The sequence below is a fragment of the Sorex araneus genome, chromosome 1, assembly GCF_027595985.1.
Source record: "Sorex araneus isolate mSorAra2 chromosome 1, mSorAra2.pri, whole genome shotgun sequence".
NCBI lineage: Eukaryota > Metazoa > Chordata > Mammalia > Eulipotyphla > Soricidae > Sorex > Sorex araneus.
Genome location: NC_073302.1, coordinates 202,421,795 through 202,442,905, shown reverse-complemented (window position 1 = coordinate 202,442,905; position 21,111 = coordinate 202,421,795).

The following is a 21,111-nucleotide window of genomic DNA, read 5'->3' as shown; positions in this document are numbered from 1 at the left end:
CCCCACAGCTTCCCGCTGCCTGGGGTCCACGAGGTCCGGCAGCCGCCCTGCCCTGCGTCTTCAGGAAAGATACTGGGGGCATGGCCTGTATCTCTGGGCGTGGTCTCAAAGTGGGCGTGGCCTCCCCTCGGAGTGGCAGCCTCTAACACGGCCGCAGTTATTATTTTTTACCTCAGCACAATACATATTGTCTATTTCTTAGAAAATCACTCTAGCCATCTCAACCACTTATGCAAAATATCCATTAGCTTAGTTTAACACTATAAAAGCTGTCAGTGAATAAGGGAAGTTTAGCATAACCAGAGTCCCTCCTTCCCACAACAAGAGGGACTAATAAATAAGTACAAAGTTCAAACTCTACACTTCCATAACAATATGAAGAAGCAGCGAAAATCCCCTCCACTAAGAGAGGGAGAAGAAAAGATTCTAGAAACATCAACAGGGGCTACTCACATCTACGACCTCTCAGATAAACAATTCAGAGAAGAAATCTGGAGGAGAGTCAACATACTCCAAGAAACCATGGAACAGACATAATAAGTTAAGGGAGGAGATGAATGAAGCACTGGACCAGTCTACCAAGAAAATGCAGGAAGAAATGAGAGCAGAAATTTCAAACCTACGAACGGAAGTCACACAAATAAAGGAATCGGTAGATGAATTAAAAATCTCAGTAGATGCCCTCAACAGTAGAATGACTACAGCCGAAGACAGAATCAGCGACCTGGAAGATGAGCTGCAGAAAGCTTATAGACAACAACAAATAATGGTGAAAGACCTCAAAATGGCTATAGAGCAAATCAGAGCCCTGGGGGATGACTTCAAGAGGAACAACATAAGAATCATTGGAGTACCAGAACCACAGGGAAGTAACCCCAATGAAAAAAACACAGTCAAAGACATCATTGCTAAGAAATTCCCAGAGCTGGAGAAGGCAGGCATCCAGATACAAGGAGTCCAAAGAGTACCAGCAAAAAGAGACCCGAATAAAAAGACTCCAAGGCATATCAGAGTCAGAATGATGGATGAAGTGGATAGAGACACAATTCTGCAAGCAGCAAGGTCAAAGAAGGAAATCACATACAAAGGAGCACCCCTCAGATTTACAGCAGACCTGTCAGAGGAAACGCTCTGAGCCCGAAGACAATGGTGGGACATAGTGAAAAAACTCAACAAAATGAATTCCTCACCAAGAATACTTTATCCAGCTAAACTCTCACTCAAACTCGAAGGAACCATACACTATTTCTCGGACAAACAACAGCTCAGGAACTTCACAGACTCAAAACCAAACTTGAAAGAACGTCTAAAGGGGTTACTGTAAGACAAGTAGGAGTCACATAAGAACAACAAATCCCACAGAAAGATGACACAAAACCCCATCACAATAATCTCTCTCAATGTCAAGGGCCTAAATGCACCTATCAAGAGACACAGAGTGGCAAAATGGACCCAGAAAGTAAACCCAACATTCTGCTGCCTGCAAGAAACACACCTGAACAAACAGAGTAAACATAGACTCAAAGTCGAAGGATGAAAAACAATCCTGCAAGCAAACAAATCCCTTAAAAAGCTGGAGTGGCCATCCTGGTATCCGACAACATAGACTTCAGGTTGAAAAAGATTAAAAGGGACAACGAAGGTCATTTTCTATTTATCAAGGGATATGTACAACAGGAAGAAATCACACTCTTAAACGTATACGCTCCTAACGAACAACCGGCTAAATATTTAAAACAACTCCTAACAGACTTCAAAGAGGACATCACTAACAGCACAGTAGTAGTCGGAGACTTCAATACGGCCTTATCGCCTCTAGATAGATCGAAAAGAACAAAACCCGAGTGCCCGAGAACAGATGACTGGTTGAAGAAACTTTGGTACATCTATACAATGGAATACTATGCAGCTGTTAGAAAAAGGAGGTCATGAATTTTGCATATAAGTGGACCGGCATGGAAAGTATCTTGCTAAGTGAAATGAGTCAGAAAGAGAGAGACAGACATAGAAAGATTGCACTCATCTGTGGAATATAGAATAACAGAGTAGAAGACTAACACCCAAGAATAGAAGAATAGTAGAAATAAGTACCAGGAGGTTGACTCCATCGTTTGGAGGCTGGCCTCACATACTGGGGAGAGGGCAACTGAGAGAAAAGATCACCAAGTATAATGTGGTTGGAGGCCAAGCGGGGAAAGGGTGATGCAGGCTGAATGTAGACTAGAGTCTGAACACAGTGGCCACTCAACACCTCTACTGCAAACCACAATACATAATTAGAGAGAGAGAGAACAAAAGGGAATACCCTGCCACAGTGGCCAGGTGTGGTGGGGGGAGATGGTATTGGGGAGGGTAAAAGGGATGCTGGGTTTACCGGTGGTGGAAAACGGGCACTGGTGAAGGGATGGGCTCTCGAACTTTGTATGAGGAAACATGTACACAAAAATGTATAAATCTGTAAATGTACCCTCAAGGTGATTCACTAGTTAAAAATAAACACATTTAAAAAATAAGTAAAAAATAACAGGACATTTTCACTGTACCTTCTCCCCCACCCCCCACTTCTTTGTTGTTGTTTTGGGATCCTGCTCAGTACTCAGAAATGATTGTCTGTGGTACTTTGGGGACCATATGGGATGCCAGGGATCAAACCTGGGTCAGGCTTATGTGAGACAAGTGCCTTACCTACTTGTTAATATTTATGTATTTGGTGTATAAAGTTATGTACATCCACCATCACCCATGTGCCAAAAACATACATAGATTCATCTAACAGCTTTGGAAAACTATCACTCCAGCTCCTCTGCCACATACATTTTTTATCTAAAAGAAAGGGCAAAAGACAGTTACCAGAGTTTGGCTCCTTGACCATGATTTTGTTGGTCTTGCATGTTTTCAGATAGATCAAATCAAAGAACAAAACCTCACTACATTGAGTAATTGATTTTCAACTAGGAGGCAACAACTGTGAAAATTGAATATTTATTGGATTTAAAATATTTATTTAAAGATGGTTTTAGTTTACAGAGCCTTAGGTGGCATTTTGTAAACAACTCTAAATTTATAATGCATGTACATCAGTGGTCATTGACTTATGACCTCCACCACTTCTCTGTGTCTTGATTCGATCTGCTGGGGCTAAGGCCTTATCTATTGCTTGTCTGAACCATACTAGAACTCTTTATGGAGACTCTGGCAATGGCCAGATTTCACCTTTACAGTTGGACCCAAAGGTTAGGGAAACATATAAGGAACTAATTCTGTGCTTTAGCTAGCATAAAGAAATTTAAGGGTCTGAAAGTTTTAAAAACTTGAGTGACAATGTAATTGTCGTGTCAGGAGCCCATTGTTTCAATAGATAATGAAGACTGCATGGAGCCTGATGATAACTGTTTTTCTGTTGCTGATATGGTTGAAGAAATTGGATTTGATTATAGCAAAATATATTCAGGATGGAAGTCAAGAAGAATTTGTGAACTAGAAGGTATTTTAAAGATCATCTTAACCTCATGTTCTGAGGAGAATGAACGGCATACAGTTGAGTAAGGATATTGCTTTTAGGTATTTTAATTTATTGTACATATTCATGTTTAAACCATCGAAAATAATGTACCTGACTTTGCTAGAAAACAAATTAAAAAAATTTTATATTAAAATTTAGTTTATCTGTAACATGCAGCTTATAAGATTCTGAAGCTGAAATTCAAAACTTGCTGTTTATAGTTATGTAATCTCTGACTAGTTGCTTAACTTCTCTAAGTTATAACTTTTTTATTTTTAAAGTTGAGTTGAAAGGACCAAACATGATGGCCTCTCAGTTTCTGTACTGCAAACATGAAACCCCAAAGCAGAGAGAGTAAGAAGGAAGGTGCCTGCCACAGAGGCAGTGGGTGGGATGGGGGGGGGGTGATGGGAGAGATACTGGGGACATTGGTGTTGGAAAATGCACACTGGTGGAGGGATGGGTGTTCAATCATTGTATGACTGAAACTCAATTATGAAAGCTTTGTAACTGTATTTCACAGTGAATGGTGATTCAGTAATTTTTTTTAAGTTGAGTTGTTCATCATTTAGTAGGAGGAAGCCCAAAACACTTTAGCAGAACAATAGATGTTATCTATCATCATTAAATAACAATGAAACAAAATTATTTATTTATTTATTTATTTTTGCCTTTTGGGTCACACCTGGCGATGCACAGGGGTTATTCCTGGCTCTGCACTCAGGAATTACACCTGGCGGTGTTCAGGAGACCATATGGGATGCCAGGAATTGAACCTGGGTCGGTCACATGCAAGGCAAACGCCCCGCCCTACCTGCTGTGCTATTGCTCCAGCCCCAGAAACAAAACAATTTATTACCTTGTATTTATACAGTGGATCTGCTTGAAACTTCTCTATGTGGGGCTGCTGCTGTATATAAACACTAAGCTATTCCTGTCTTTTTCTTATTGCTTAGCCTGCTAACTGTGTTTATCCTCCATACAGAATTGAACCAATTTATATAATGGTTTTAGAAGTGAGGTAAATAGGATGAGATTCATTAGTGTTGGACTAATTTGTGCCTAGCAACCCCTTGGGAAATTTCTTGACAGCTAAGCCACCTAGCCCCCATGGTACCAGTTAATGGAAAATGCCTCATCTATAGTGAATTCATTTATTATTGTAGTGGGAAAATTCAATTTTCTAGTCTTTTATATTTGCAGTTACATTAGGCTTAGAGTTTCCCCAATACTTTCATTTTAAAAGTATTGTTTGCATTTGAAATCACTATTCAGAAAAACAAAAGCTTTTCTCAGTTTTGAGACAATATACAGGGAAAAGACTTTGAGATCCCATAAGAGTGTGACAATGATAGAGCTGAGGGAGCTGGGGGACAGAAATCTCCTGTTAAATTAGGACAGTGTGCCACCTGCCTGAACTCTCATATATTAATCAGAAACATTCTTCTGAACTAATTTTGAGCATTATTATCATGCCTCATTGTTCCATGATGTTAGGTATGTGAATACAGTTACCAAATAAAATTACTGTCCATATCTATCACTTGATTGTAGTTATTTGATACTGCACTGTAGCACTGTCATCCCATTGTTCATCAATTTGCTTGAGCGGGCACCAGTAACGTCTCCATTGTGAGACATGTTATTACTGTTTTTGGCATATCGAATATGCCATGGGTAGTTTGCCATGCTCTGCTGTGCGGGGGATACTCTCGGTAGCTTTCTGGGCTCTCCGAGAGAGGTGGAGGAATTGAACCCAGGTCAACTGCATGCAAGGCAAACACCCTATCCTCTGTGCTATCACTCCAGTCCTATCTGATACTAATCTACATAATAATTCTAATAAAAATATGTTTATTTTATATGGCTAATTGTGGACCAGAATACACATTTGTCCAGTTAAATAAATGGTGGCCTCCTATCAGTGCTAGAGGGACCCAAGGGCAATTCTAGTGATACTAGTTCACTGGTGCAGGTCTGAGAGTTTTGGTGCTTGGCCTGGTGATGCTACAGAGCTTTAGCAGACTGTACTGAAGGCCAGCTGGGCCCCATCGAATGATGTTGAGGGCAGTATTATTAGAGACTGGACTTGACATTGCAGGCATACACTCCAGCTGGAGCTTTCTTCCAGTCATAACTACATTTTTTATGACTTAGTTTTCTTATCATAAAAAAGCAAAACTACCTATAATGGAGTGCTGATTTTACAGATTTAACTTAGAAAGAAATCTCTTCCCTAGAGTATCACTTGTAGTCCTGTTGATCTTTGATTTGCTTGAGCGGGCACCAGTAACGTCTCCATTTGTCCCTGTCGCAAGCTAGTGTAGCCCAATGATACCTGCTCGCTCCAGGAACAGAAAGAGCCTCAAATCGTTCATTCAGAGATTTGATGAAGAAAGCTGACCATCTAGTTGGAGGGCGGCCACGAGGTCTTCTGATGTCCCGTGGAATCCAGTCTGTAACAGCTCTAGTCCAATGGTCATCTCTGAATATCATTACATGACCGGCCCATCTGATTTTTGATGCCTTGGCAAACGAGACAGCATCCCTGATTTTTGACCGCCGACGGAGGTCAGAACTCCGGATTCCTTCTCTCACTTGAGTGAGACATGATATTCCCAGCATAGCTCTTTCGATTCCTCTTGGGGATACCCTAATAGCATTCTCATCCTGCTTGCGTAGGACCCAGGTCTCTGAGGCATATGTTAGTGCAGGAAGAACGGTGGAATTGAAAAGATGTGCCCGGAGTCGGAGGTTCTTCGTTCTCTTAACCACCTCTTTGATGCTCTTGAAGGCATTCCACGCTGCTCTCTTCCTCCTGCACAGTTCTGTCACCAAGTCGTTCTTCATGTTGATTTCTCAACTCAGGTACACATAGCTGCTGCATTCGAAGATGTTCATGAAAAATGAACTGGTCCCTGAAGCTCCATTTGCTCTCAATGGAACGAACATCTCCGAATGCAGCAGCTTTCCCTAGAGTATCATGCTTAAAACTGGAGTTTAGATATAGAAAAAGGGAAAAATATCACACCACTGACACACATCAAGAACAAGAACAACTGGTGCTGGTGTGTATGTGGAGGCAAAAAGGACTCTCATTCACAGCAGGTGAGAATGTTGATTATTCCAGCCTTTCTGGAAAACAATGTGGACCTTCATCAAAAAACTAGACATTGAGCTTCTCTACTACTTTTAATTATTACTTTTAATATCATTATCTTTAAATGATACAGAAAGCATTAAAGCTAAGGGCTATGTAGGACTTGCTCAGCAGTAGAACAGGTGCAGGGCATTTGCCTCACACTCATCTGACTTAGGTTTGATTTCCATGACCCTATAAGGTCCCACCCCACCCTTGCACTATTCAGGAGTAATCCATGAGCACAGAGCCAGGAGTAATCCCTGAGCACAACAAAGTATGACCCCCAAAACCAAAAGCAAAACTAAAACAAAAAAAATGCTAAGAGGGAAAAGACATGAAGAATAATCCCTAGAAAGACACAGGAAACAGAAGAACTAGGGCCCCCAAAACACAATGCAGAAAGGCATCTGCACTTCTATGTTAATTGCAACACTATTCAAAATAGCCTGAGTCTGGAAGCAACCCAATAGCCTAAGAATAGAGTGGATACCCTCACACCACAGAGGCTAGCACACATCCAAAAGAACAAAAGCAACCGCTGTTGGAGAGGATGTGGGGAGAAAGGGACCCTTCTACACTGCTGGTGGGAATGCCGGCTAGTTCAGCCCTTTTGGAAAACAGTATGGACGACTCTCAAAAAACTTGAGGTTGAGCTCCCATTTGACCCAGCAATACCACTGCTGGGAATATATCCCAGAAAAGCCAAAAAGTATAGTCGAAGTGACATATGCACTTATATGTTCACCGCAGCACTGTTTACAATAGCCAGAATCTGGAAAAAACCCGAGTGCCCTAGAACAGATGACTGGTTGAAGAAACTCTGGTACATATATACAATGGAATACTATGCAGCTGTTAGAAAAAATGAGGTCATGACGTTTGCATATAAGTGGATCTACATGGAAAGTATCATGCTAAGTGAAATGAGTCAGAAAGAGAGAGACAGACATAGAAAGATTGCACTCATCTGCGGAATATAGAATAATAGACTATAAGACGAACACCCAAGAATAGTAGAAATAAGTACCAGGAGGTTGTCACCATGGCTTGGAGGCTGTTCTCTCACTCTGGGCAACTCAGAGAAGGGAACAGCAAGTAAAATGTGGTTGTTGGTCATGTGGGGGAAAGATGATGCGGGCCAAATATAGACTAGAGACTGAACGCAATGGCCACTCAACACCTTTATTGCAAACCACAACACCTAACCAGAGAGAGAGAACAAAAGGGAATTCCCTGCCATAGTGACAGGGTGGGGTGGGGGGAGACGGGACTGGGAAGGGGGGGTGGGATGTTGGGTTTACTGGTGGTGGAGAATGGGCACTGGTGAAGGGATGGGTTATCAAACTCTGTAAGGGAGAAACATGAGCACAAAAATGTATAAATCTGTAACTGTACCCTCACGTTGACTCACTAATTAAAAATAAACTATAAAAAAAAAAGAATAGAGTGGATACGTGTTCACAATGGAATACAATGCAGCCATTAAAATATGATGTCATGACATTTGCTAATTCATGATACATGAGGAGTATCATGCTGAGAGTGTCACAGGGAGTATCATTTGACATGAAATGAATCAGAGGAAGAGGAATAGACAGAATGATTTACTCACTTGGGATTAAAAAATATGAAAATAATACACAAAACCAATAGAAATGAGGGTCAGGAGGACTGATACCATACTTGGGAGTTTTCCACAATGGGGAGAAGGAGGGTGGTTAGGAACAGAGAAGGGACTGTGACAATGATGGTAGAAAGTGATCACTCTGGACAAGAACTGAATACTGAGAGGAGGTAATGTGATATGCATGATAATGTTTCAACAGAAATATTGTAAACCACAGTGCCTTAAAGCACAGAAGGGGAGAAGAAGAGTGCCTGCCATAGTGGAAGGCTGGGAGTGGCAAGAGGAAAACTGGGAACATTGGTGGCAGGAAATATACACTGGTGAAAGGATGGGTGTTGAAACAATTTTTGACTGAAACTCAATCATGAACAACTTTGTAACTGTGCATTTTATGTTGGTTCAATTAAAAAAATTTAAAGGAAAAAATGAAGTTTATAGGGGCTGGAGGGATAGCACAGTGGGTAGGGCGTTTGCCTTGCACGTGGCTGACCCAGCTTCAATTCCCAGCATCCCATAATGGTCCCCTAAGCACCACCAGGAGCAATTCCTGAGTGTAGAGCCAGGAGTAACCCCATGCATCGCCAGATGTGACTCAAAAGGCAAAAAAAAAGCAAGAAATGAAGTTTATATTTAAAAAAGAATTCCTAGAAAATAAATTTTAGTTTGATTTAGTTTATGCCAATAAAAGTGATAAAACTCAAGCTGAACCATTAAGTATGGCTAGTCAAACCCTTCAATTTGCTTTTTATTATCTATTATGAGACAGATGTTTCCACTAGAAATTATTCTAGTATTCTTTGAGTCATTAAGGCATCAATTAGATGGGCTCAACTCTAATATTAATACCATCATCTTTAGAGGATACAGAGTTTTGGAAAGTATTAAAGCTAAGGAGGGGTTCAGAGCAATAGTACAGGGTGGAACATTTGCTTTTCACTCATCTGACCCAAGTTTGATCCCCAGCACCCCATATGGATCCTGCCCCCAACCCCTGTGCAGTTTCAGGAGTGATCCCTGAGCACAGAGCCAGGAGTAAGCCCTGAGCACAGCTGGGTGTGACCTTCAAACCCCCAAAAAGGAAACACCCAAAAAAAACAATAAATTGAAACAAAAAATTCTAAAAAGGAAAAGAGATGAAGAATGCTCCCTAGGAAGACAAGAAAACAAAAGAACTTGATCTACTGTGAGTCTATTTATAAGCATAGAGAGCCAACAAGATAGTGAGTTCAAAATCTGATGAGAAAACAAAGCAAATTATTCAAATTATTCAATGATTATTTGTCCAGAGAAACAATATTCTTTAAGTTGTCAATTAGTATTTTTCTTTTATTGTGTATAAAAATCAAGGGATAGTTTTGTACCGCCTTTTTGAAACCAATGTCTTCTCAACACAGGAATTTATCAGTAAACTAGCAAAGATCAAAAGAAGAGACTAGGTGTTCCTATTAAATTTTCAACAATTGCTAGTGTGATGAGAAGCTTTTAGGGACAGCAGGATGCAATGAGATGAGAAATATAGTAGGTAAACTGTCACTAATGGGGCTGGAGACTTTTTATCATGTCCATCACTCTGCCTGTGGTATGAGTATTCTGGTTTTTTCATCTTTCTGCTTAAAAAGGCAGATATGAAACAGGCTTTCCTGGATCTGAAGCCACAAACAAAAATCAGGAAATGTGAAGTGTTAGAAAGGGGATGAAAGAGAAGAATGTGATAAAAGAAAAATTTCAGGGAGTCAGGGAGTAAGCCTTAGAGAAGCTTGTCAGGAAAGACTTCTCTGAGACAATGACGTTTGACCCAAGTCTAGAATGACAGAAAGAATATCTGCAAAGGCTTTTATATGGACATGATGTTTTCTATTCATAGAAAATAAAGACCAAGTAAGAACAAGTAGACGGATAAAGAGGGTATTAAAGTCATTCAGTTATAACAAAGTTAATTGATTAAACTTTTCCATCTCCCAAGATCCTTGGGGTGTAAGAAACATCCTAACAACAGCCTATATACTGTCAAAAGGTACTTCTCACTCATTCTTTTGAGAATAATTTATAGGGGGCCCAGAAGGATAGGAGAGCAGGTCGTGCATTTGTCTTGCAGGCACATGACCTGGGTTAAATCCCCTGCACCTCATATAGCTCCCTGAGAACCACCAGGAATAATTTCTGAGTGCAGAGCTAGGAGTAACCACTGAATATTGCTGGGTGTGACCCACGAACAAAAACAAAACTCAAGTGTCATTTATAACTGCAGTGATTGATAGGACATGTAATATATGTTTCTTGAAAAATGACTATTCTGAAAAAAATCTATATTAAAAATAACAGGGCTTATGAAAATAAAGTATTGGACAGATCACTTAAGGCCTATGCAACTTTGTAACCAAGAGTTTTAACAGCAAACAAAACAAAACAAAACAAAAACAAATGGTAAAGATGTCTAAAGACAAACTGTCTAGGGACTGCTACAGAAGTTTTTTTGTTTTAGTTTTAGTTTTTTGGTGGGGACAGGGGGCATACTCAGTGGTGCTAACTTCTGACTCTGTACTCAGGGATCACTTCTGGTAGGGTTTGGGGGATGCTATGAGATGCCAGGAATTGAACCCAGGTCAGCTGCATGGAAGGTGAGAGCCCTCGCCCCTGTACTGTCTCAGACCCTATGTTTTTTCTTTTTTAAAAAATATGCACAAAATAGAATGAAACTGCTGATTTGCAAATATAAAGATAGTCAACCTGGAATTGAGCCTCTGAACAAAGGAAGAAAGCATTTCAAAATTTGGTGCACCTCATCAGAGAAGGGAGCCTGGGTTCAGGGGCTTCTGTGAAATAATTACAAGTGAAAGAGCTATGTCTATGCAGCTACCAAGCTGATTCCATTCTCATTTTTATGTACTAGTTTTCTTCCACTAGATGTTTTGAAAAATATGTATATCATTCAGCACAACTTCAGTGTTGTATAAGGGTAGGATTCCTCTACATAGCAATTGCTGATAAACTGATTGGTTATAAGTATTATGAGTTGTTAGGACATGGTGCCTCCTTTTGCTTTAGGTTTTGTTCCAATATGCTTAATGTATTTCAAATCAATTCATTTGTTCCTGAAGGCAGGGAGAGGGAGTTGGGGGTCATATTATTGGTAGGTGCTTGGAGGTCCTACTATACACTCTTAATATCTCAGACACTGCCTCTTATCTGATAGATAATAGTTTTTTGAATATTCAATCTATATTCCAGGGACTGAAGAAATTTGCCTTGCACATGGTCAAATTGAGTTCTATTAACATCACTGCATATGGTTCCCTGACCCATGCTAGGAGTGATTCCTAACTGCAAAGCCAGGAGCAATCCCTGAGCACAGCTAGGCATAGCACAAAAAAGTCACAGAAAACAAAAGCACAACTGCACCAAATTTATATTCCAGTCTTTTTGGAAAGTGTGTGATTTCCCAACAATTTTTGTTTTAGCCTTATTTTTTTTAAGACTTAATTTTTTTTACAGTATTTTTGGCTTCATAGTAAAATTGAGTAGAAATCATGGAGGGTTTCCTTTATATCCTGTCTCCACATATATACAACCCACTATCAATATCCCCCATGACAGTGTTATATATGTTTTAATTGATGAATCTACATTGACACAATGCCTACAGTCTACAATTTCCTTTTAATTTGGTAAGACATACTATGGATGTAATGAATATGTATTCACAGTTGTAGCACATACATAATTGTTTCATTGCCCGGAGTATTTTCATGGTCTACCTCCCTCATCCCTATCATCACTATAATCCTTGGCAGTCCACTGACCTTTCTAGTCTCTGAAAGTTTTGCCTTTTCCAAATTGTCATGTAGTTGTAATTATGAAATTGACCCAAGAGATATTAAGAGCTGAATTCATAATTTTTTTTTTACAAAAAGCAGCAAGTTCTTCTGGGCAAGGACAGTTTCTCTTATCTTGTATCTCCCTTAAAAGCCTAGAATAAGTACAGGGTAAATCCTTACTCAGAAGTCATTGTCTAGACTTGCAGATAACACAGTAGCACTGTTGTTCATCAATTTGCTCGAGCGGGCACCAGTAACATCTCCATTGTGAGACTTTTGTTACTGTTTTTGGCATATCAAATACGCCATGGGTAGCTTACCAGGCTCTACTATGTGGGTGGGATACTCTTGGTAGCTTTCTGAGCTCTCCGGGAGGGACGGAGGAATCGAACCCGAGTTGGCCGCATGCAAAGCAAATGCCCTCCCTGCTGTGCTATCACTCCACATTTGCAGGTTCAGTGCAATAATAACCCTAGGGTACAAGCTCAGCAGAGAATTTATTGATCATTCTAGCATCAGCTGACCTGAAAACTGCTCTTTCAAAAAAAAAAAGTTTTCTTGTTCTTTTTGTATAAAAACCACACTTCTTAGACCATGCATAAAAGATGGTGGTTTTGACATGGTGTCTTCATGTTGCAACTAATTGGCTAATGTTATTGTCCATAAAGTTTTTTCCTTCCCTTTAACCATGTCTTTTAATCAATTTTTCCCTCGACTGACAGTGGTAGCAAAACCTTCTGGTTACAATCATTTACCACATAGTTCAATTGCACTTTTCATATTTGCTTCTTTCACTTAGTAATATGTATTTAAGTGCCTTTCATGTTCTTTCTTGTGTTGAGAGGTTATTTCTTCTTATCCCTAAATAATATCCCTCTGTGTGAATAAACAACAATTTATTCATTCACCAACTAAATCAACCGTGACTGTTTCCAAGTTTTGGCTGCTATAAACATTATGTGACATTACAGGTATCTGTTGGAGTTCTTCCTAGCATAGCTCCCTGATCATGTTGGTTGCTGGACTGACGTGGGTGAAACCGCTAGTTCTGGCCTTGAAAAGGGTGAGCTGTTGCCAGGGGAGTCTGCATTCCCCAGCAATTAGCAAGACTCCTTGGCCTTGCAGCTGCCTGTGGCCAGGTTTTAAGATTAGAAGAGGGCCAGCTCCTATAAAGCTTACAGTTCCACCTCTGAACTAACTCATAGAAATCTCATGACACCTATGACACTCCATGTAACCATAGAATTTTAATCTTTTTCCATCTCATGATCCATATGTAATGGCACTTTGTTTTTTTTCACTGTCATTTTATTTATTTATTTTCAGAATAATGTATATATTTTGTATTTATTAAATTTATTTATTCTTTAATTAGTGAACCACCGTGAGGATACAGTTACAGATTTATACATTTTTGTGCTCATGTTTCCCTCATACAATGTTCGAGAACCCATCCCTTCACCAGTGCCCATTCTCCACGACCAATAAACCCAGCATCCCTCCTACCCCCCAATCCCATCTCCCCATGCCCCACCCCGCCTCTGTGACAGGGTATTCCCTTTTGGTCTCTCTCTCCAATTGGGTGTTGTGGTTTGCAATAGGGGTATTGAGTGGCCATTATGCTCAATCTCTAGTCTACATTCAGCACGCATCACCCTTCCCCTGTGTGGCCTCCAACCACATTTTACTAGGTGTTCCCTTCTCTATCTGAACTACCCTCTCCCAGAATGTGAGGCCAGCTTCCAAGTCATGGAGTCAGCCTCCTGGTACTTATTTCTACTATTCTTGGGTGTTAGTCTCCTACTCTGTTATTCTATATTCCACAGATGAGTGCAATCTTTTTATGTCACTCTCTCTCTCTTTCTGGCTCATTTCACTTAGCATGATACTTTCCATGCTGATCCATTTATATGCAAAGTTCATGACCTCATTTTTTTCTAACAGCTGCATAGTATTCCATTGTAGATGTATCAAAGTTTCTTTAACCAGTCATCTGTTCTAGGGCACTCGGGTTTTTTCCAGATTCTGGCTATTGTAAACAGTGCTGCAATGAACATATAAGTGCAGATGTCATTTTGACTATACTTTTTTGCCTCTCTGGGATATATTCTCAGCAGTGGTATTGCTGAGTAAATGGGAGCTCAATTTCTAATTTTATGAGAAGCGTCCACATTGTTTTCCAAAAGGGCTGAACCAGTCGGCATTCGCAAGAGCAGTGTACAAGGGTCCCTTTCTCCCCACATCCTCTCCAACACAGGTTGCTTTTGTTCTTTTGGATGTGTGCCAGTCTCTGTGGTGTGAGGTGGTATCTCATGGTTGTTTTGATCTGCATCTCCCTGATGATTAGTGATGTAGAGCACTTTTTCATGTGCCTTTTGGCCATTCGTATCTCTTCCTTGGGAAAGTTTCTGTTTATTTCTTTGGCCCATTTTTTGATGGGGTTGGATGTTTTCTTCTTGTAGAGTTCAACCAGTGCTTTATATACCATTGATATCAACCCCTTCTCTGATGGGTATTGGGTAAATATCCTCTCCCATTCTGTAGTTTGTCTTTGTATTCTGGTCACTGTATCTTTTGTGGTGCAGAAACTTTTTAGTTTAATATAGTTCCATTTGTTTTTTGATATATGATAAATGATATATATGATAACATTTTGATAAATGTAGTTCCCATTTATCTCTGTTTCCACTTGGTTGGCCAGTTGCATGTCAACTTTGAAGATACCTTTATCTTCAATATTGTGGAGGATTTTGCCGACCTTGTCCTCAAAGTACCTTATGGTTTGTGGTCTAATGTTGAGGTCTTTAATCCATTTTGATCTGATTTTTGTGCATGGTGTCAGGTCGAGGTCTAAGCCCATTCTTTTGCTTGTGGTTGTCCAGTTGTGCCAGCACCATTTGTTAAAGAGGCTTTCCTTGCTCCACTTCACATCTCTTGCTCCCTTATGAAAGATTAGATGATCATATATTTGGGGTTGTGTATAGGGATATTCCACTCTGTTCCATTGGTCTGCCGCTCTGCCTTTGTTCCAGTACCATGCTGTTTTAATTGTTACCACTTTGTAGTAAAGTTTTAGGTTGGGGAGGGTGATGCCTCCCATAATCTTTTTCCCAAGAATTGTTTTAGCTATTCGTGGGCATTTGTTGTTCCATATGAATTTCAGGATTGCTTGATCCATTTCTTTGAAGAATGTCATGGGTATCCTTACAGGGATCGTGTTGAATCTGTATAATGCTTTGGGGAGTATTGCCATTTTGACAATATTGATTCTCCCTATCTGTTGGATATCAACCCTAAGTGTTTGAAGCTTTATCAGTGAATTGCCCCTTTCCTCCTCCCAGAGAAGCTTACCATGCCCTTGCTAACATCCTTAATTTAGCCAAAGTCTATCTTCAACCTCCCCTTTGTGTTGGATATTAACCCTAAGTGCTTTAGGCTTAATCAGTGTATTGTCTCCTTTCCTACTCCTAGAGGAATTTATATTACCCTTGCTAGTATCCCTAACTTAGTTAAAGTTTATTTGTAATCTTTCCCTTGTATTTTACCTGGCATTGTCACAGTCTCCCATGTTAATTTCAATTGCTTGTAAAACAAAACTTTCTGGTAATTCTGAACTTGTATTGATACTGCTTTGTATTTGAAGTGCTGTATATTTGTACTTGCTTTTCTGCTTCTCCTCTAGCCTTTTTATATGTTACCATAGAGCAATGTTCTTTGGTTAAACACAGAAAGACCATTAATGCTTTTCTCCTAATATTTGGGAGTTGACTGACTCTGAAATATATCTGTTCCTGGGCATAATTACTTGATCATAACTACTTGACTCAGGCTTCAGTTTCTGTAGTTCCTGATACCTCAAAGGGGAGGTTGAAGATAGACTTTGGATAAATTAAGGATGTTAGCAAGGGCATGGTAAGCTTCTCTGGGAGGAGGAAAGGGGCAATTCACTGATAAAACCTCAAGCACTTAGGGTTGATATCCAACACCTATCCATGAACAGGGTATATGTTTCCATTTCCTTGTGTCATCTTTCATTTCATAGAGTAGTGTTTTATAGTTTTCTTTGTAGAGAAAACTCTTTCCTTGGTTAAGCTGATTCCGAGGTACTTGATTTTCTGGGGCACGATTGCTTTTTTCATGTCCCTTTCCTGTGCCTCATTGTTTGCATATAGCAAGGCCATGGATTTTTGGGTTTTGATTTTGTAGCATGTGACTTTACTGTACAGGTCAATTGTTTCTAAGAGTTTCTTAGTAGAAGCTTTAGGCTTCTCTAGATATAGTATCATATCGTATGCAAATAGTGAGAGTTTGATTTATTCCTTTCCTATCTGGATGCCCTTAATCTCTTTTTCTTGTCTAACAGCTATTGCAAATACTATATTGAAGAGAACTGGTGAGAGTGGGCATCTTTGTCTTGTGCCTGATCTTAGAGGAAAGGCCCTTAGTTTTTCCCCATTGATGATAATGCTTGCTGTAGGCTTGTGGTAGATGGCTTCAACTATCTTGAGGAAAATCCTCCAAAACCCATTTTGGCGAGGGTTTTCATCATGAACGGATGTTGAATCTTGTCAAATGCTTTCTCTGCATCTATTGATATGATCACATGGTTTTTTTCTTTACTTTTGTTGATATGATGGATTATGTTGATTGATTTCCGAATGTTAAACCATCCTTGCATCCCTGGGATGAATCCCACTTGGTCATGATGTATGATCTTTTTGATGAGTTGTTGGATCCTATTTGCTAATATTTTGTTGAGTATCTTCACATCAGTGTTCATCAGGGATATTGGTCTATAACTTTTTTAGTGGTGTCTTTGTTTGCTTTTGGTATTAGGGAGATGTGTGTTTCATAGGAACTGTTTGGGAGAGTTTTTGTTTTTTCAATTTCCTGGAAAAGCTTGAGGAGAACTGGCAACAGGTCTTCTTTGAATGTTTGGAAGAATTTGCCAGTGAATCCATCTGGACATGGGCTTTTTTTTTTGGGGAGATTTTTGATTACAGTTTCAACTTCCTTAATATCAATGGATCTACTCAGGTATTCCAAATCTTCTTTGTTCAGTCTTGGGAGATTGTAGGAATCAAGGAATTCATCCATTTCTTTTAGGTTCTCTTGTTTCATGGCATATAGGCTTTTGAAATAGTCTCTGACAATATTTTGAATTTTGTTGGTTTCTGTTGTGATGTCCCCCTTTTCATTTCTGATTCAGTTTATTAGGGTTCTCTCTCTCTCTTTCTTTGTGAGTCTTGCTAGTGGTTTGTCAATCTTGTTTATTTTCTCAAAGAACCAGCTCTTTTTTTCATTGACCTTTCGGATTGTTTTCTGGGTTTCCATGTAGTTAATTTCTGCTCTAATTTTTGTTACTTCTTTCCTTCGGTCTGGTTCAGGTTCCTTTTTCTGGCTCTTTTCTAAGGCCTTGAGCTGTGAAGTCAAGCTATCTATGTAGGCCCTTTCTTCCTTAGAAAGGAATGCTTGCAGAGCTATAAATTTTCTCCTTAACACAGCTTTAGCTGCGTCCCATAGGTTTTGGTAGCTTGTGTCTTCATTCTCATTTGTTTCGAGGTATCTCTTGATTTCTTCCTTATTTCCTTTCTGACCCACTCATTCTTCAACACTGAGCTGTTTAATTTCCAGGAGTTTGTTTTGATTCTTTGCGTCTGTCTGTGATTAGCTTCTGTCTTCAGTGCATTGTGGTCTGAGAAGATAGTTGATACAATTTCTATTTTTTTTTTATTTTATTGAGGTATGTTTTGTGGCCCAGTACATGGTCTATTTTGGAAAATGTTCTGTGTGCACTGGAAAAGAATGTGTATTCTTTCTTTTTCGGGTGGAAAGCCCTATGTAGGTCTCTTAGGCCTCTCTCTTCTATTTCTTCCTTTAGAGCCATTGTTTCCTTGCTTAGTTTTGTTCTTGTCAATCTATCCAGAGGTGATAGGGCAGTGTTGAAGTCTCTGACTACTATTGTGCTGTTAGTGATGTCCTCCTTAAAGTCTGTTAGTTGTTTTAAGTATTTAGCCGGTCTCTCATTAGGTGCATATACGTTTAAGAGTGTGATTTCTTCCTGTTGTACATATCCCTTGATAAATAGGAAGTGACCTTCATTTTCCCTCCTAATCTTTTCAACCTGAAATCTATGTTGTCGGATACTAGTATGGCCACCCCAGCTTTTTTGAGCGAGTTGTATGCTTGCAGGATTGTTTTCCACCCTTTGACTTTGAGTCTGTGTTTGCTCTGACTGTTCAGGTGTGTTTCTTGCAGGCAGCAGAATGTTGGGTTTAGTTTCCGACTCCATTTTCCACTCTGTGTCTCTTAATTGGTGCATTTAGGCCATTGACATTAAGAGAGATTATTGTCATGGGGCTCCGCACCTATTGACTGTGATCCTGAGGTCTCCTAACCCATTTTGGCACCAGAGCGGATGCTTGAGCCATGCATTTTGACTGTGAACTGAGCTACAACCTCGTGCAGCCCGGGGAGGGATTTTTTTCCCTCTCCACCCCATTTTTCTGAGCGAAAATGGCGGCAGCGGCAGCAGCCACGCGGTGAGAGCCACCCTCTAAGACCCCTCCACCAGGAGGTAGGACTTTCTTTAGTGACGTAGCCTGTAGGTGGTCCTGGGAGGGGGGGCGTTCCCAGCGCGCCTTCCGCCCAGAGATGAACCGAGAGCCGCGGCACGAGAAGCAGAGCCTCCGCGCCTATTGACTGTGATCCTGAGGTCTCCTAACCCATTTTGGCACCAGAGCGGATTCTTGCAGCCATCCATTTTGACCGTGAACTGAGCTAAAATATTAGAAACCCGTGCAGACTCAAAGTCTTCACTCTTACCAATGAAGAGAAATTATTAGATGATGCCTATTCAGCAGGCCTGATTGTTGGGGAAAATTTCCAATCAATAATAGTGAGTTCTGTATGGAAATATGAAATGTACTCAATATATAGAGAGAATAATGGGAATATCATTAGCTACTTAGATGGGAGGTGGGGTGGGAGGGGGGTGTATTGGGGTTCTTGGTGGTGGAACGGGTGCACTGGTGAAGGGATGGTGGTTTAATCTGTATTTGACTGTGATTTAAACCTGAAAGCTTTGTATTTTTTTTGTTTGTTTTCACGGTGGTTCAATAAAATATTTCTTTAAGAAAAAAAAAAGAGAGAGATTATTGTCATGGGGTTTTGAGTCATCTTTCTGTGGGGTTTGTTTTTCTTGTGGGGCTCTTCCTTGACTTACAATAGCCCCTTTAGTCCTTCTTCTAAGTTTGGTTTTGAGTCTATGAAGTTCCTGAGCTGTTGTTAGTCCAAGAAATAGGTTCCTTCGAGTTTGAGTGAGAGTTTAGCTGGATAAAGTATTCTTGGTGAGGCATTCATTTTGTTGAGTTTTTTCACTATGTCCCACCATTGTCTTCGGGCTCAGAGGGTTTCCTCTGACAGGTCTGCTGTAAATCTGAGAGGTGCTCCTTTGTATGTGATTTCCTTCTTTGACCTTGCTGCTTGTAGAATTGTGTCTCTATCCACTGCATCCATCATTCTGACTCTGATATGCCTTGGAGTCTTTTTTTATTCGGGTCTCTTTTTGCTGGTACTCTTTGGACTCCTTGGATCTGGATGCCTGCCTTCTCCAGCTCTGGGAATTTCTGAGCAATGATGTCTTTAATTGTATTTTTCTTATTGGGATTGGTTCCCTGTGCTTCTGGTACTCCAATGATTCTTATGTTGTTTCTCTTGTGGTCATCCTCTAGGAGTCTAATTCTCTCTAGAGCTATTTTGAGGTCTTTTGCCATTATTTGCTGTTGCCTATATGCTTTCTGTAGTTCATCTTCAAGCTCACTGATTCTGTCTTCGGCTGTAATCATTCTACTATTGAGGGCTCCTACTGAGTTTTTTATTTCATCTACCGATTCTTTTAATTGTGTCACTTCTATTTGTAGCTTTAAAATTTCTCCTCTCATTTCTTCCTGGATTATCTTGATGGACCGTTCCAATGCTGTATCCATATCCTCCCTTAATTTATTGAATGTTCGTTCCATAGTTGCTTTGAGTTTGTCAGCTATCTTCATGATTTCCTCTCTGAATTCTTTATCTGAGAGGAGGTTGTATTTCTGGGAAGCCCCTGTTGAGGTTTCAGAGATCCTCTCTTCCATCTCTCCTGGCGGTGGGGATTTTCGCTGTTTCTTCATGTTGTTATGGGCTTTACTGTCAGGCGCTCTTCCTTAGCTTGAGAGGGGCCTCAATTGAAGACTTGGGGCTATGATCTCTTTACAAAGGACTTTTTGTGCAGCTTGATGTGTTTACTGACAGCTTTTGTGAAATTTGGATAGGATAGGCTAGTTGACTATTAGCATATAGTGACTAAGATGACCAGGGTATTCTTCAGAGGAATAGGTTATACTGATTGTGACCAAAGCACGATACATGGAATGGGAGAAATAACTGCAGCTGCTCCAGAAGGAGGCCATGCCCCCTTTAGAGACCATGCCCCCTGATGTGAGGACATGCCCCCAACAACCTGGGGGAGAGGCGGGGGTCAGGGTGGCTTGGAGATGTGACTGAGAGCAGCTAGCAGCTCTGAAGGCAGGGCTGGGACCTTCAGAGCCCCAGACTGCGGGTGGGGGGCGACCTGAGAGCTCCTCCACGCTGGGCAGGGTCTCGAAAGGGAAATCCCGATTCCTGAGAATTATTTTTGAGTCTTTGGATCATGGGCGTTAATGAGCTTATATGGTGCCCACAGGCAGTTAGTGGGCATGACTTCCAGGGCCCCGGAGAACAGGGAGATAGGGGGAGGTGGCCCATTCCCGACTCTGTGTGAACTTGAATGTTTCGGTCACAATACCCCATACCTGAGTTTTTTAGCAGATTCATTCTCATGCCGTGTGGCTCATCCCAAGCCTGTGGAGGTCTGCCCTGAGCACGGCCGCAATTAGGTTCTGGAGGTTTTTGGCTGCTGGAGCCCTATTGGGGTGGGTGATGGGCCCACTCAACCCCCTCCCAGGTGCCCTGATGAGTTCAGCCTGGCAAGGAATGTGGAGATATC